The 18,718-nt window shown below is 44.1% G+C and overlaps 1 protein-coding gene across 1 annotated transcript in view; it reads right to left on the bottom strand.

Moving 5' to 3' along the window:
• Window positions 1-18,718, bottom strand: part of SLC6A2 (solute carrier family 6 member 2) — a 1,509,850-nt gene that overhangs the window by 921,257 nt on the left and 569,875 nt on the right. The window lies entirely within an intron of this gene.

The raw sequence follows: 18,718 nt of genomic DNA, 5'->3' as shown, positions 1-18,718 counted from the left end.
CTGTTGATATATATCGGAGTGTTTGTGACGTTTGGAGGTGGGCTTTATGATCAACATCCGGATCCTGTGGAGCGTACATGACAAATATAGCTTTAAGGCCAAAATCATATTTTTTGCCTCCTACATATGAAATGCCATCTGAGGTTTTAGCTTTTAAACAAACTTTAACCAATGACAGATAAACTGAATGAAAATACACTAACTTCTTTCCAGAATATCAATTAGGAAAGATAGGCGATTCCCAAACTCTCTGAAGACACTGACATCATCCTTAACCCACCAACAGTGGCGGCTGGTGATATTTGAAAAAGGTGAGGCGTAATACCTGGACCGAATTTCATTGACATACTCCAGAGTGGAGTGACGGCAGTTATCCCTCAGTAAATTTTCTTCTTTAAAAAAAATAAGGCAAAATCATGCATTTGCCTGTACAGTTATCATAGAAAAAGCTAAAAGGCGCAATAGGTTCTACAACAGTACATGGATTAGGGGCCAGCACATATTAACGCTAAACTAGAATGAGGGATATTCTCTTTAGTAGAAGTCCTTAGTGCATGTTTCCAAGATGGAAAAAGTTCCCCAACTTAATAGGTGGCAGTTATGAGTAATTATGACCATAGAGGTGTCAAATGATTGGTCACAGTGTGTTTCCTTAAATATTAGTGATTTTAACTTTAAGCCTGCAAATGTATGTTGCAGTCCTATCACTTTTCAGGTCATACTGCGTGGATACTGATTGACTGACAGACCATATACTCTGTTTGCCCAGTTATGTGCCAGGAAAAGACTTAATATGTCCAGTTTCTGTCAGTAGAATGTTTTTGCACGCCCACACTAACACATGCATTCTTTGAATGTAATAATAGTTTTGCTCTTTAGCCATTTACAGGCTTTCCATTTCTAGAGTTTGTGTGCCTATCACTATCTTTTTAAAACAGCCTGTCTCCTGTCACTGCTTCCATCATCTGCTAGGTCGGCTCAGCATTAATAACTCACAGGTGCAATGCCTTATACTATTTCCATCTCGTTCATGCACAGTCTCACCATGTTTCTATCTACTCCTATCATGCTCTCTTGCCCCCTATTTCTCTCACATCGGCTTTCTTTCTCTCTCCCTCACCCTGACTCCTACTCCGTCTCTCACCTGTTCTTCGTCTTTCCCTTTCGTTTCGTCCATGCTGCATCAAAGCAGTAATGCTACGCATTCAGTAGAATGAATGACAATGCCACACAATACAGGTCTTGAAAGGGTCAAATGCTGCACTCGCTTCTACTGTGACTGATTAATAACGAACTCAAACTCAGCCTCTAGTTTTCCCACGGGCCAACAAGAAGCGACTGAGACGAGAGGCCCGCAGTGTTCCACTTCAATTAAGAAAGGCAGCAAATAAATAAAGAATGGGTTTTTGCACAGTATCACGTGCATTTTTTTCATTTCAGCAACGCCAAGCAATAGAAAATAAGGCAGGAAATGGGGAAAAAAACGCTATTCAATTACATTCAAAGTGGCAAAAAAAGTTAATTTGGGAACAGAATAGTATAAACTTACTTACTGGCCAGAGACTCCGTTGGCCGTCCCGATTCCCGCCGTCCTCGCTTTCAAGTCCTGTCCTGAAGCACGTCATCAGGAAGGCGGCGCAGCAGGCAGCCTCCCTCTCCACTGCCTCGTTTTTCATTGGTGCGGCCGGCTGCCCCACCTACGTCATTTTCTCTCTGTATGCTGCTGCTGCAGCATACAGAGAGAAAAGGGAGAGTTACTCGAGGGCAGGGGGAGTGGCTTGGGGGAGTGGCTGTCCCACTGTTGTAAATACTGTCTGTTTGGGCGGCCTCAGGCTGCCCAAACAGTCAGTATTAGCAACAGTGGGCAAGCCACTCCCCCAAGCCACTCCCCCTGCCCTCGAGTACTGTAAACAAGGAAGTTCTCCTTTCCTGCCTTGCGAGAAGGCAGAAACAGAAACAATGGTAGTTATATAATATAATATAATAACTAGCATTTGTTCTGCCTTCTCGCACGGCAAGAAAGCAGGGGGGGCGGCGCCCAAACGCCCCCACGGAGAAACCGCCACAACCCACCAATAAAGGTGGCACCATTTCGATCCTTCCCTGAGTGCAGAGATCAGTGCCAAAACTTGTAGGGGTTAAAAGGAATTACAAGAAATTAACCAGCGATATTGGACAAATTCCTTGTTTATAAGGGCCTGGAGAGTGATTGGATCACAAAACATGAAGCAGACTTCCTGCAGACAAAACAGACTTGCACCCCACATTTTTATGTTTTACTAAAGGTGCATAAAAATATCAAACTGTCACCCAGAAGACCAATTGGCTCGGGTATTGGCTCAGCTTACGAGCTCCTACCACAATTTTGTGCTTGGTTTTTAAGACTATTGGTGGAAAAAAAAGAAAATGTACTTCACTTCAAAATTCCACTTAAGTTATGGTGATGCACCGTCAAAAGTTCTGGTACATATCCAAAGGAGATGCTGAATATTATGTCAGATATGAATTTTGATCCTGACCAGGTGCTATTACTAAGCATGGATGTGGAATTTTCTCCATGGGTAAACACGGTGGCGTAGCTTGGGGGCAGCGGCGAGCACATGGTAAGTTTTCTCATCCTCGTTGTCATCCGTCACCTCCCCTTGCTCGTCGTCATCTGTCGCAGCCCCTTCCCACTCATCATCGTCTGTCATCACCTCCCTGCTCTTACCTCCACTGGCCATCCCTCGGCGGCAAACTCTGGGATCGCCCTGGGTGGCAAAAGCGCTAGATACACAACTGGGTGAACAGCATCAACAGGTTCCTGAAGCTAACTTTTACTATCAATAAAAACAAATGTTTGAATCTATTTTTTTCACTGCTGATGGTGATCAAAAAACAGAGGTATACTACAAACATACTGACCTGAACAGCTTGTTTAGGTTTGGGAATTCACCCCAGGGGCCTATAGGGAAACCTAAAGTTCGAGCAATGTTGATGCCTCAGATGTAATTGTATTAACATCTGTGATTATCATGTGTCATGCTAGGAAACTGACTGACAAGTTAAAAGACAGGGATTACCCAAGAAGGATCATAAGGACAGCAGAAACAGGAGGTTGCAAAAAAAATATGAGCAACTCCTACAAATGAAGAGTCAACGCCCATTAATAGATTCATCTGTGATACTACATATAGCCTACTGTCAAACAGTTGAGAAACTGCTTAAAAAACGCTGGCATATACTCAATTTAGGGCCGCTGCATTTAGAACAACCAATTTTTTCTATAAAAAGAGGGAGGAGTACTAAGGATAAGGTAACCACAGTAGTCAGAAAAGTAAAATACCCAGTTCCAAGCAAGGAATGCTATGGGATATACCTCTGGTTTCAGGCGATTTGCCATATGGTGGGTGTAAAGTTTGTTGTTGTAGAAGAAAAGCAACAGAGATTAAACTTGGTTTATCTACCCTATGGGTCATCAAGCACCAGTCTTAATAACCCTTTCAAGGTACCATCATTTGCCCCTGTGGTTTGCAATATATAGGAATGGCATCAAGGAAGATATGAGTATGAATAAATGAGCACTGCAGCACGTTCAGATGTAGGAGACCAACCATCAATATGATGAAACACTTTATCAACCAGGGTCATAATGGGACTAATTTTCAGTGGTCTGTGATTGAAAAGTTGTCCCTGGATAATAATACTTGGTGGAACCCTCTTTAAATTTGAACAAAAGTGTGTTTGCAGACATTATGATTGTCTTTGACCATGCAAAGCGCTCTGCTGCCTTTTTAGCTTAGTTCGTGTATACAATACCATCTTTTTACATTCGTATTTACTGGTAAATCTGTGGGGATTCTATCTAGTTGGATAATGTAAGAGCAGACGCATTTCTTTTTGCCTCCCAAACAGACTGTTTACATTTTACATCACAGCCCTGATCTAAACTAAAATTTCTTTAGGGGTCCATTAATCATAGGGGGGGGTATGAATTAAAGATCACATGGTTAAATGCATCTGGTACATTCCTTGTTAGAACTGGGGGTCTCTAATTGGCAGAGGTAGGTACCTTTGTACAAGTAAGGACCCTTTCTTCTAGTCAGGGTAAGGGAGATACACACTTTAGATAACCCATGCTCACCCCCTTGGTAGCTTGGCATGAGCAGACAGGCTTATCCCTAAGGCAATGTGTAAACTATTTGTACTCAAAACACGCTGTAACACAGTGATAACACCACAAATGGACACCACACCAGTTTAGAAAAATATAGTATCTTTATCTAAACTCACCAAGACCAAAATGACAAAAATGCTGTACACATGTATTCAAATAGCACTTAACACAGTTATTTGAAAAATAAAGCTTGTAGACAAGAAATAGCTCCACCTGGGGCTATTACTACGTTGTGATAGCAATAAATCCAAAGTACGGTGCTGACAGCAAGGTGCGCTGCATCGGGAACGGAGTCTCACAGACCCCCAAACACAAAGTACCTTGGAAAATGAAGTCTATGACGATGCACAGCGTTGTGGAGGTGAGGCATCTGTTCCAAGGACGATGTTGGCTGTCTGGCTGCCAAGGGTGAGGCAAGGGGTCTACGAGGAAGCAACGAGCCGAATCCAGGACAGGGGAAGTTGGCGGTGAGGGGTTGGTTCCGGTGAGGCGGTGCAAAGTCGGCGAGCTTGTGGAGTCACCCTCGGCGGTTATTGGCACCGCGATAACTGGGTACAGGCACTGACGGTGACGGAGTTGGTGCAAGCGCTGGCGTTGGGAAGGCCGATAACTGCAGGTGTCGATATGCGTCGAAGGGCATGGGAGCTGCGGTGCAGGCAGGGAGGTTTGTCACGTTGTGCACTTCACGAGCGGTGCTCCTGGCCTCGGTGCAGGTTGTGGCGTCATGGTAGTGTCACTGACAGCACCGGAGACTGCTTATCTTTCTTCTCTTAGGTTTTTTCAAGCTCCCAACAGCAGGAACAACCTCTGGAGGCACAAAACTGGAACAGGCACCTCCTGTCAGGTCATAACTCTTAGCAATACATATGAAGGAAGCTAGGGGGAAGCCTTTGTGTCCCTAAGACTTCAGAACAGGAGGCCAGCACACACAAGCCCTTGGAGATTCTTCTTCAAGCAGGTTTCTCAGCAAAATTCCAGTTTTTGTCCTTTCCTTGGCAGAAGCAGCAACTGTAGGCCAACCCCACACAGCACACAGCAAAGGGGCAGTACTCCTCCTCACAGCCCTCCAGCTCTTCTCCTTGGCAAAGGTTCCTCTTGAGTCCTGAAAAGATCTAAAGTTCTGGGGTTTAAGGTCCACTACGCATACCCCGCTTTGTCTTTGTTCTTCTTTGTGCAAGGGTCTCTGAGCCCAGTCCAAACCAGTTATGTCCTCACTGGTGCAGTATGACCACAGGGGGTGGAGACAGCATTGTGCAAGGGAGACAGGCCCTATTCAGGTGCAAGAAAAACTTCTCCCACTACTCTAAATGCAGCTAAGGTCTGTTCAGCTCACCTCTGAGTCATCCAGAAAGGGCCAGGAACACCTCAACCCCCCAGTGGCTGTCTACAGTGAATGCACATCCCCAGCCCCCATGTCTCCAAAAACTAGACAGTCAATAGACAAAATAGCAGAGGCACACAGAATGGTCAAACAAGAAAAAGACTACTTTCTAAAAGTGAAATTTTCAAACGCACAATTTAACAACCATCTTTACTAAAAGATGTGCTATTAAATTCTGAGTTCAGAGAGCCTAAACTTTATTTCTCATATTGTCCCAATAGGAAGCTATACTTGTAAGATGTTGCAAAGTGCCTCCCATGCTATCCTATGGGACAGAAAGCCTTTCAATAGTGAAAAATTAAATTGAACGTATTTCATTATCAGAATATGTCACACACACCCGTTTGTGTCCTTTCTTTCACATGCACCGTGCCCATGGGGTTACCTTGGGCCTAACTGAGGGGGGTCTTACATGTAAGAAAAAGAAAGGTTAGGGTCTGGCAAGTGGGTGCATTTGCCAGGTCGACATGGCAGTTCAAAACTGCACGCAGACACTGCAGTGGCAGGTCTGAGGTACATTTACAGGGCAACTCATGTGGGTGACACAATCAGTGCTGCAGGCCCACTAGTCTTGTAGCATTTGATTTACAGACCCTGGCAACTCAATGCACTTTACTTGGGGGTTACCAGTAATTCAAATATGCCAATTAGGGATAACCAATTGTAATAACCATTTAAATATGGAGCACTTGCACTAATCAGCAGTGTCAAAGTGCCCATAGCATCTAATCCAGCAAAAACGAAATCCAGCAACGCATCAAAAATGCAGGGGGGTTAAGGCAAAAAGCGATGGGAAGCCATGCCAAAGATGCCAAGCTTAACATGCCCACTTTAATGGTTCCATAACTAACCCTTTCTCCGTGAGGGTAAGCCACAATCCAGTGCTTCCTTTTTTGCTCTTCAAGACATGGGGTGTTAGAAATTATGGGCCATTCAAAATGTTAGTATTCGGACATGAAATGCATCCAACAGTATATCAATTACCCGCCCCCGCTAAATCGATTCTTCGCTCTGTCCGCTGAACAGTAAATGCTCTACTGTGATGCCAGGATGCGTCCACCTATGCATCCTCACATACCGAGGGCATAGCTGCCATTAGTGGATTAGGTACAGCGGCACCAGGGCCCAGACAGGTCCATTGGTTCCTGACAATGCAGTACTTACTACCACAATAGCATTCAAAGAAACAATTTTTCTTGCTTGAACCATGGCCCATGTAATCAGTGCTACGCTGCTATGGGAGCCAATCAGTTCTGCATACAAATTCGCCATTTGAACATGTACACAGGTCAGGAAAAACAGCTAGCAGCAGACTTGGGGTAGTTTTCCATGCACTGAACTAATGACTATGCAAGTTTGCACTGGCAACACAGCAACATTGTATTTTCAGTCGGAGCAAAATGTTTTTCTTGAGCAAATCGGTCAAAATTGCCTGATATGCAAATCATTCTCAGTCTCCAGTGCAGTGCATGCAACCTGGCCCCTAATGCACAGCATTTTGTATTCCTTGCGGTAGCATCAGATAACAGACAAAAATATAAAAGCCAAGATTTCACTCATGGAAAATGTAAACAGTTCCCTTTCCTTTTTAACCTGAAACATACTGCTGCTACTTTCTTCAAACAGATGCAATTGTTTAAGGGCAATGGCCCCGACTGAGTAGACTGCTTTGAAAGCGAGCTGCTTATTTTCATTCATTCCTAACGAATCAACTGGGAGGGTTACCCTCTCAGTGGCATTGGGCACAGCACGCAAAGGTATGTTTTCTCTTCAGGGTACAAAGCAGGACGTGTTATGCGCTCGCCTGGTAAAGGCTAAGTCTTCAAAACAGGATAAGCAGGTTACGTGAAATGTCCATACACTGACATGATCGCTTTTCATTTAGCAAATTTCACATTACGACTGCTCCGCAAACTCCCTAAACTTACTCCATTAATCCACGTGGAGTAATCAAGAAAAATGTTAGGGCAGGAGGCGGAGCACAGGAAGAACAAGAACGACCAGATTGCAGGGGACTTTTGTTCGCGTCGCTTATGTATTTGTTAAGCTATTTTTTAGTGTGAAATGTCCCCAAGTCCAAAATAGACACACGGCTTCATTCCACGCTAACATGTAGTGCTAAAAGCCGATTTGGGGTACATTTTGCTGAATTTTGCGGAATTACGCAAAAACAAAAAAACGCGAAATTCCCACATCCCTGGTGATAACTAGATGAGCCAGTCCCACAGACGGCGGGGTTTGTCTTGCTTGCACTTGTAAAAAGACGACTGTGCTCAATATTTCATCAAGACGTGTAAAAAAATGAAAATTACAAACATGAAAGACGCGTAATCAGGCTCAGATAAAGGTTTGTTTTAATAAGACATATATTTCCTGGTGTTCTTCCACACCCAGTAATTTTACATTGTAATAGTCCACTCTCTAAAACTTTCATATTGAAATATAAATATTTATATACTTAAACGGACATTGAAGTCGCCGCATGACTTCCACTGACAATACAGAAGTCGCCACAGGACTTCAAGACTGAAAAATAAATGCAATTTAATCACCTTCTAATCTGTTTTTAAGGGGCATAACATTCTTGCTCTGAGAGCACAATGGATTTCTTTTTTTTATTATTTTGTGCGAACGGGCTTGATAATGATACTCAGTTTATCATTCTGTAGCACACGAAAGGAAATTGAAGTTACACTACATTGAATTTGCACTTTAGTCTTCGACGACAGAAATTGCTTTGATATATATTGTTGTGTCTATAGCAAAATGAACTACTGTAAGTGGCACTTTTTTATGTTTATTTTGAAATTAACCATTTCAACGAAAAAATTACATGCTGGGTGTTTTGGTGGTATATTGATTGCAGTATTTAAATTGCTTTCCGCCCACTAAAATAATTACCATTTGAATATCATTTAAATGAAATTCGGTCCCGATGGCATCGAGAGAAAATAGCAGTTCATATTTTGATTAAGCACTCCATGGTAAAGCCCTATTTACAGATCACACACATTAGCAGTATTTATTTTGTTGTAGTAGGCAAAACGTTTAACTTCAATGCCAACAGCTGGGCTGCATTGGATGACCATTTAAAACTAAGCTGCTCCTCGTTGGCTCAGACATAGTAGTTTCCAACACATCTAATACCCTGCTCTGCATTTCGTGCAAATACTCGGTTATACACATTAAATATTTTTAGAGGCAGCCCTGACGGGAGCACCATGATAACTGTCAAAATGTCAGGGAAGTCAATAGGAACAGGTCTTATTTAGCACTGGAGTGCAGTCTTGACCTATTTAGCTAGTCCCTCCGAGGGCCTTCCCTTCGCAGTTTGAACCGCATTTAAACAAAAAGATGTAAACTCACACCTGAAGATGTGAGAAAGGCACTATGTCTCCTAGAAAAGAGAGATGCAATGGGCAACTATAAACAGACCCCAATCTTGCAATGGAAGCAGCTTGCTTGCCCCTGCAACATTCCAGGATGCAATTTTAATCTGGGACTGATTATTTTCGGTCAATTTATAAGAGGGGCGGGGATTCTGGGCTCCACTGGGATCCACTACTCTTTGGGTCCCCAGTGTCTCCTCTCTTGATCAGACACTTTTATGGAGGTAGAACTGCAACAATCATTTTGAAGACCTACTCCATCACTACAGGAGTCCTTAGGCAAAATCATAGTCCTGGTCGCTAAAACCCTCAGATCCACCTCACCCTGTCTCACATTCCCTTCTCATCTTAGTAAATATTCTATACCCAGTCAAGAAATGTCAATAGTTTGCCTTCTGTCAACGTTGTGCTGAGCAGTACAGGTAATGCTTTTGGGATGGCTAGGCTCATTAATCTGGGCTTTATATTTAATCAGTATTTGAGTGTTTGCCTAGGAAATTGTTCACAAGTCAATAAGCATTGAGCCATCTAGTAGGTCTCTATGGATTAAAAGTTCCTTCACCACATATGACACTTCCCTTGAAGAAGATATCCTTTTTACTCTTGCTCTATCACTTCTAATGATGGAATAAACAGTGTCTAACCTCACCAAACCAATTAGTGACTTCAATAATTAGTGAGTCCTGATCCTCTTTTCCCCCAGTAGTCAATTTGAGCACCTGCATAAGATATACTACAGCCTGTTTGCTTTCCTCTTGATTGTGAATATAAAAGCATTTTCAATCAATAAATCAATCAAAGCATTTATAGAGCGTGCTACTCACCCGCGAGGGTCTCAAGGCACTGGGAGAAGGGGGGCACCACTGCTCGAAAAGCCAGGTCACACGGGGGCCGTGCGGTGAGTGTGGTGACAGGGTCAAGGGTCCACCCTGTTGTGGATCAAGCAAGATCTCGCAAAGAAGGCTCACATGAACCCATTCCTCCTTTCCCCGATTCCATACTACAGGCCGGGCCCTTTCTTAAAAACCCTCCCCAAGCATTGTTGGGTTGATGTCCCACAAAGCCTGAGCCATTAAACAAACAATAGGATGGAGCATTCTCAGTAGGAGGTTTTAGAGGAGTGTTCTCCAAATGGGGCAGGTGAAGGGTTGCAATTTGACAAAAGTGGGAGATTCCTGATGAATATACTCTTGTGTATTCCCATAACACCCTCTCGTAGCCAACCCTGAGTGGCTGATGGAGCTCGAGTATACATTCGGTGTGCATCTGGAGTAAGCAGTTTTTTATCCCCTCCTTTCTTGGGGATGTGTGTGCTTATCAGCGCATTTTGTTTTTGGTGCAACAATTTCATTTTTGTGTGTGTTATCCTGGGAATATGTGTTGTGTATAAATATGTAGGGTAGATGTTTATTTATCTATATATTTTTGTGAGTTTATATAGTACAGACATGGCCCAGAGACACCAGAGTTCTTTTCAAGAAGACAGTTACCAAACAATCACAGAAGAAGCACATTAGAGATATAAAAGAAGAATTAAAAACAGATATTCAAGTATACAGGAGATACGTTGTATACAAGTGAAGATTCCAAGCAGTCAATGCAGAAGTACCTTTGAGAAACAATACAACAATGGGATAAATAAAAGCAGACATTCGAGAGCTAGTGGGGGGGGGGGAGGTTTAATCTAAGTGTCTTTAAAAAAGAAGAGATGGGAGATATTTTTTCCGGGTAGCATGGCATGTGGTCATGTGGACGGTTGGATAGAGGGAGAGTATAAATTGTTGTGGTGCTTCCCAAGAAAGGCTGGTTCTTGAATCACTCTTTTTTTAAGGTGGGGGCTCCAGGAGAAGTGATTGAGTGTATCTTAAACACCATTTGCACCTGGGGTTTTCAGCTAAGTACACAGATGAAGAGGAGTGCAGTGCCTTGCGTGTGGTACAACTATAAAAAACAAGGGAACCCGCTAGGTAGGCAAGGACCTGGGGTATCAATTTTACAAAAAACAATGGTCCTTGACACAGGGATAGAGGAGTATAATAATTATAGGCCACAATGTGCACTATAATGGCAAAAAAAGTCCAGCCGGACTTACAAAATTTATTCAATAATTCATATAACCAAGTTGAAAAGAAGCAATAAAACAGTGGGACACAGTCCTGTATCCACAGAGCTTACACAGACTCAGGGACAGTACAAACATATACAATTACATCAGGCATGTAAACAAAAAAATGGAGCAAGAAGGGGACTCTGTGATATACTTGCTTCACATATGTGGGGGGGGGGACTTTGAAATTGGGCTCTTACCCTACAAGCAGTCATTGGAGGGATAGCAGGAAAGAAGTGCTGTGTTTACATTAACTGTGATCGTTAACACAGCGAGATGCAGCATGTAGAACAGATCTGAGCAGACCGTAGCACATTTTGGATGCCTGAGAGGATTAAAATCCTATAGTTGAGTCTGGAAAGAATCAATGCCTGTACAACTGATTTTAGGTTATGTTCATGGATGAGCTGCCTGATCCCCAGAAGAGCTCTTGGCCATAGCAGTGATATGAACCTGGAGGCTGAGTCTGCTGTCAAAAGTGAGCAATGGGTGGTTTACACTACAAGGCAGGGAGGAATTGCATCAAATTTTGCACAGATAGGTTGGCTTTCTTTGAAGATATATGAAGGAATTTTGTTTTTGCAGGGTTTAGTTTAAGGTGGTGATTTGGCACCCATGATTGAATTCTAATCAAGCTGTTGTGTATGTGGGTGATGTTGGTCTGAGATGCGACCTTCAAGTAGATTTGGGTATTGTGGCTGTACAGGTAAAAGAGGATCTCAGATTTCTTAAAGGTCAAGCAGAGAAGCTCAAGATAGAGAGTGAATAGTTTTGAAGAGACGATTGAGCCTTGGGAACCCCTTGTTCCAGACTAACTGGCTGTGAGACAGATCTTCCAATTTTCACTCCTTGAAAGCAGTTTTTCAGATAGAAGGTGAGCCAGTTAAGAACTACATCTTCAATTCCCACTCGATTGCCCAGGCTGTTTATCATAACATGGTGGTTGACTGTATCAAATGCAGCAGAGATATCGAGGAGCAGAAGAAGACGTGAATTTCTAGTATCAAGTATGTGGATCACGATGTTCCCTATCTCTGTGCTGTGGCCCTGTCTGAACATAGATTGGAGAATGTCAAGGAGGTTCATTTCTTTGATGTGAGACAACAGTAGGACAGCTTGGGGAAAGTTGTTAAGGTCATCAGGATAAAATGATAGTTTTTGTTTTACAAAAAGGGTAGATTTCAAGCAAGGAATTGATCAGGATGAGTCTGAAAGGAAGTAGCTGTTTGGCACCATCTTTACTGATGGGACCAGGGATGTCGTTACAAAGATGGTTTGAGGGTTTCAACTTGCATATAGTCATCAGTAATTCTGTCTCGGAAACTGGATTGAAAGAGGGCCAGGACCTCTGTACTATGCAAGGTAAATTCTTCCCTGCTTTATTGTCAAAGGTTAACAGCAGGGAAATGTTTATGTATTTGACTTTTTTGTTGGAGAACGCCACTAAGTAATTGTATAACCTCAGATGACCAGGGTGGTGTATTGGACGTAGGATTGTTAATCTGTTTGGTTACTTCAAATTGGAGTTAAGCCTGTTCTTAGCAGTTTCTAGGAGGGTTCTGAATTGTGTGAATACTTGGCTCTAAAATGAGATCTTTGAAGTTTATTATCCAGATCTCATCCTAGTCAGATTGTGAGGGGAGGGTGACTATCTACCTTCTTTCTCAAGCTTTCTGGTATGCTTCCTTTCTCCATAGAGGTTGTTTGTGAGCCAATGTACAGAATGTTTGGGTCTGCGGTATTTGCTCTTGAGTGCATATTCCTCTTCAAGAATTCAAGGCAGTTAATACATTTGTTTATGTCCTCGTAAATGTCAAGTTGGGGCACTACTGAGGCGAGATTTGGGTGAGCCATGTTAGGAAGGGCTTCGATGTTGATGCTGCTTATGTTCCTAAACCCGTTTCTTCCCCTTTCTTTGGGTAGAGGTTTTACTTTTGGTGTAATGAAGGGACACTGTGTATGGGAATAGAAGGTTGTCAGACAAGTCTACCAAGAGGGGAACAAGAGTTGTTAGATGGGAGCTCTGGATATGATCAGATCCAGAGAGGACCCCATGACGTGTGTATGTTTCTAGCAATGTTGTCAGAGGTCATTCTTACTGTGAAAGGACTACAAGATGCCCTTTTGTTTGGCGCGCTAGTAAAGATGAAAGTCTCCAAGGAAGATGACGCTGCCACAGCTGATTTACTGGGATGTGAAAAACCTCATTGCATTCTTCAACAGAAGTTTTAGTTTTTCCCAGGGGTGATAAATAAAGTTCAGCCTGAGGTTGGGCAGCATTCTGCAAGGAGATTTTCAGAGACATACACTCAAAGGATGGAAAGAAGTTTGTGGGAAGGAGCCTGCAACTTAGAGTTTCAGCGAATGACTGATATATTCCCCCCTTGTCTCTCATTTTGGTGGCAGCGAAGAATGGGGTAGAGTGGGGTAGTAGAAGGGGGCAACATTGTTAGAGGCATCATTGAGCAAGGTTTCAGTGAAAAAACGATGTCACGGTTGAAGTCCTTGATCGTTTCTGAAGTAGCAGAGCCACAACGCAAGTATTGTTATGGAAATTACTTCAATTTAAAATAAATAGTCTAGGAAAAAAGTGGGTAAAATTGGTAGGTTTGGTAATGTGTCAGGGGTGGGTTTGCAGAAAGTGGAGAACAAACTCTTTAAACAGTGACTCATTCAAAACACACTACAGAAATCAGTAAGGTGCCCATGTATCCATCTGACCTACCCAATGTACAATGAAGGTGCACTGACAGAGCCGTATGTCATTATGTAGGTTTTTTTGATATTTTTTTTAATATCAGTGAATCTGTTAGCATGAGGTTTATGGACAGAACTGTGCATGGCTGTCTGGCACTGGAATAGCAGGCAATGTTGCTGGGCAAGATTGCAATGCATTTGCAGACCTGTTAGTGGCTCTAAGTATTAGACTAACAGACAGTATTGCAGGCAGAAACAAGCCAGGCTACCAATGTGTGTGCATCTTGCAAAGCAGGATGGCGTATCTTTTTTTTTCTGATGAACAAAAGTTACATTTTGTTTTACCTTATTTTCCCATTTTCTAAACAAAAAATAAATAAAAAGGAAAACATGAAATGTGATTGCAATATGAAAATATAAAATGACATTTATCCAAAATCTGAAAACCATATACATAAAACATATTTACAATTCTTGAGGACTGAAGACTAAAGATAAAAAATACTATGCGATACGTGAACACCAACAACACCAAATATACTATACTCAATGAAAAAATCAAGTACATAACAAAACTGCAAACAATAATCACTGTCAAACACGAAGACCAAAAACCAAATAGATGTATGGACAACCTCTACCCCGTTGTACCACCCCCAATTCCAAGGGGTGCTATCCTACACCGGAAGGGGTAATACCGGATTGTAACTGAGATTCTGGGGTCAGTTGGTGCCGGGAGATATAGTCCCTATACAGGCCCCAGATGTCAATAGGTCTGGAGGAAGTGGGGAGTAAGGTGCTGAATTCTTTGCAGTTCACATTGAAGAATGCTAAGCTGTTCAACCAGGAGCGAAGGGTAGGGCCGCGCCTGGAACCCCATAGCAATGATATCTCCCTTTTGGCTAATAGAAAGCCAAGCGCCGCTAATTTACGAACCTTCTTTGGGAAGTGTTCAACATACCCCAACAGTGCTATCTCAGGTGTGGGAAGGAGTGGCATGGACAGTATATTCCCAATGGTGGAGTGGATTTCTAACCAATACTGGTGTATTTTGGGACAGGTCCAGGACAAGTGTGCGAAATCAGCGAAAGGGGCAAGACATTTCAGACAATGGTGAGGGAGGGAGTTGTCAATTATGTGTGTGCAGGCTGGGGTAAAATACATCTTGCGGAGGAATTTGAACTGAATCAATTTGTGGCGGCTGATCAATGAAACGTCTGTTGTGGTTTTACAGCAATATGCCCATTGATCATCAGAGATAGGCCCACCCAGATCCTCCTCCCAAGCAGCCCTAAGCCTAGCATCAATGATTGGTATGAGTGCCCCACACTGTTTGTACAATTTGGAGATCAGGTGTGCATTAGTGGGGCTCTGAATCACCAAAGTGAGGGGAGGTGTCTCATCCGGTGCCAAAGGAAAATGAGGGAAAACCCGCCCTCAAGGCAGAGCGGATCTGGGTGAGAATGAATGTGTCCATGAAGGAGCAATCACTAAACTGTGCCTCCTCCGATGCGGAGAATACATGTCCATCTGGGAATAAGTCCCCAAGAGTGCGTATGTTAAATTTCGCCAGGGTACGCTCTACCAAAGCTTCCCCCGTAATGGGGAAAAGAGATGCATTGGGAAGGGGGAGGGCCGGTGAATATAACAGGTCAAGCCCCAAATATTTACACAGCCTAATCCAGGCCCAGCATGTAGTGGAGACAGTTTGGATGTCACGGGGATCACGGGGAAAACCAGTGGGGAGCATTGTAAGGAGCCGTCTTGGGAGAACCAGATCTGCCTCTGGCCGTAAATATGGTATGCGTACATCCAGCTGGAACCAGGCATAAGCGTAGGTGCATTGCGCAACCAAATATTACAAGTAAAAGTCTGGCACACCTAACCCCCCCTCTGTCTGGTGGCAAAGTTAATACCTTCCAGCCAACCCGGGGTGTCCTATCTCCCCAGACCAGGCGAATCATTAGAGTGCGGAGTTGCGTGAAAAATGACTTAGTTAAAGGAACGGGAATGTTATTAAAATAGTATAGGAAGAAGCGGGGCAACACTATCATCTTAAAATTTGCAATTCTACCCGCCATTGCCAAGGGCAAGCAAAGCTATCGGGTGATCTGTAATTCCAATGTGTCTATAGCGGAGCCATAGTTGAGACGGATCAATGATGCAGTGTCTAAATGGATGTGGATACCCAGGTATTTAATGGAATCATCACACCATTCTAACGGAAATTCAAATGACCAAGGTGTAGTGCAGGCCGTGATCAGGAAAATGACTGATTTGTGCCAATTGATATGGAGTCCGGAAAAAGTGCCAAGTCGTATAATTTCCCGAATCAATGATGCCAAATTATCTTGACATCAACAGAGGACCGGCTCGAAATTGCAACCCGCGCTGAATGTGGTTCTCTTGAAACTGCCGAGCCAAGGGGTCCATGGCCAAAATAAATAAGAAAGGGGAGAGGGGGCAGCCATGCCTAGGGCCTCTTGATAGGGGGAAAGGGTCAGATAACGTACCATTAAGATGCAACCGGGCAGTGGGCTTGGTGTATAACAGAGTGACCGTGGCTACGAAACACTCCTGCATTCCCATTCGGTGCATGACTGAAAGAAAAAACGTCCATTCAAGGGAGTCGAAGGCTTTTTCTGCATTCAAAAGGATTGCGGTGGCCGGGGTAGAAGGATCAATATGGTGCAACACCGTGAATAAAGTACGGAGATTAAGGGAAGTGGACCTATGCGGAACAAAACCAGATTGCACCGGGGAGATGATAGATTCCATCAAGAGCGACAGTCTAATGGCGATGACTTTAGTTAAGATCTTGTAATCCAGATTTAACAGTGACAGTGGTCTGTATGATTCACATAGCATGGGGTCTTTCCCGGGTTTAGGCAGTAAAATGATTACAGCCTCACGAAATGTCGGGGGGAGGATGCCAGTCTCTAGGGACTCCGCGTAGACCTCGACTAAGCGCGGGACTAGAAGGTCCTTGTATGCTTTATAAAAATCTGCCGAAAAGCCATCCAGACCGGGTGCAGAAGACGCACACAGGGCATCAATTGCCTCCACGATACTGTCGGAGGTAATGGGGGTCAGAAGGAACTCCTGCATGTATCGTTCCAGATATACCAGAGCCACTTCAGAAAGATAATCTTCCTGACTGCAGAGATCTCCGGAAAGGCGTGAAGCATAAACGGTCTTGTAGTATGAAAGAAACAAGTCATAGATTGCGGGGGTAGAATAAACCGGTGAGTCGTCCAGTCCTGTCATCGAGACGATGCACGTGGGGCCTCCTGGGGGGCGAGGCATATTGGCCAAGAGACGACCCAGACGTTCGCCTTCCCCATACAGCCAATCCACGCAATGTTTATGCAGGAACGACAATTCCCTATCAGCTGCATCCCGAAACTCAACACACAGCTCCAGGCAGAGAGCAGAAACAGAGTCAGAGGGCGGAGCGAGTATTTCGCGGTCTGCCGCAGATATTTTCTTCTCGATCTGATCCAAAGTAGTGCGCAAATCGCAAAGTACTCCGGCATGTTTAGAGATACAGACCCCCCTGATGATGCCCGTATTTAGTTCAAAATAATCTTCCATGGCCTGTCTGACCTCCTCATTGAAAATGGGGTCCAGCAGAGCCCGCCCGGGGAAGCGCCACTGTCTCTCATAACCCCCTTCCTGAGGAATAAGGAGTTGAAGAAGAACCGGGCAGTGATCGGAAAGAGTACAGGGGAGAGTCTGTAATGATCCCAACCAGCCAGCAACTAAAGGGGAGACCAGCCAATAATCGATCCTGGTCCAGGTGTTGTGGAACCCAGAATAATGAGTATAGGTAGTATGGTTTGCGTGCAAGTGGGATTCAATGTCTACTAAGGAATATTGCGTGCAGATCGCACGAAGGTCCAGGCAGGAATGGGGCTTGGAGTTGGGAGTGGAGGCAGTGCTGTCCCTAGAATAGTCCAGGAGAAGGTTAAAGTCCCCACCCATGATCAACAGCCCTGTGTCGACAGCGAGGAGATGGGTCAGTAAAGAATGATAGAACGAGGGAGAGTCAGTGTTCGGTCCATACGCACACACAAGTGAAACCCTATGACCCATCAGTTGACCGGTGACAATCAGGACCCGGCCCTCAGGGTCGCGCTGTGTGGCATAGTGTGCAAACTGAATCCTTTTATGTACAAAAATAGCAACACCTCGTGAATAGGAACTATAAGCGGGGAAATACCTGTGAGGGCCCCAACCGGAGGCCATAGAGTTGGTGCCAGTGTCGGCCAAGTGGGTTTCTTGCATAAAGAGGATATCTGCCTTATGTTGAGCTACATAATTCAAAACTTGACGACGTTTCCTATTATTATTCAGGCCTCGAACATTCCATGTTAATAACCAAAGCCCAGAGGGGCCGGGAACGTTACCTAACTGTACCATGTATGCAATACCAAAGAAGAGGAGTCAGTGCAATAATGTACCACATCATGAAAAACAATCCTCATCATCGATAAACTAAAATATCCATCCAAAAACAAGAAGAGGTCTACGCTGGCTTGTGAGGTCTGCAATGGAGGAGAGTGGGACCGAGGACTGCCTGACGCCCCATTTTTATTGTTCTTATAGTCTCGAAAAAATTCCTGTGCGGCATGTGGAGTGTCGAAGATCCTTGGCCTGCCATCAATGTCAACTATGAGATGAGCTGGGTACAGCATTCCATATCGGAGCCCCAGGTTGGGAAGCATTAACTTGACACTGTGATACTTTCGCCTGGCCTCCTGCACCATGACTGTGAGGTCCGGAAAGAAGGAAAGACTGAATCCCTGCCACTGGATCTCACCCTTTTCGCGGGCCACACAGAAGTTCTGGGAGGCAGGCCGGGCTTGGGGCGAGGGGCCAAGGATCGATGAGATCGCTCAACAACAAAGCCTTGGGTGAAGTATTCTCTATCAAACAAGTCGGCAAGAAGCTGTTCTATGAATGTGTCTAGTCGACCAGTGGCTGTC

The sequence above is a fragment of the Lissotriton vulgaris genome, chromosome 12, assembly GCF_964263255.1.
Source record: "Lissotriton vulgaris chromosome 12, aLisVul1.2, whole genome shotgun sequence".
In the NCBI taxonomy this organism is placed as follows: Eukaryota; Metazoa; Chordata; class Amphibia; order Caudata; family Salamandridae; genus Lissotriton; species Lissotriton vulgaris.
The sequence above is the reverse complement of the archived record's forward strand: the minus strand, read 5'-3'. Positions and strand labels throughout refer to the sequence as shown.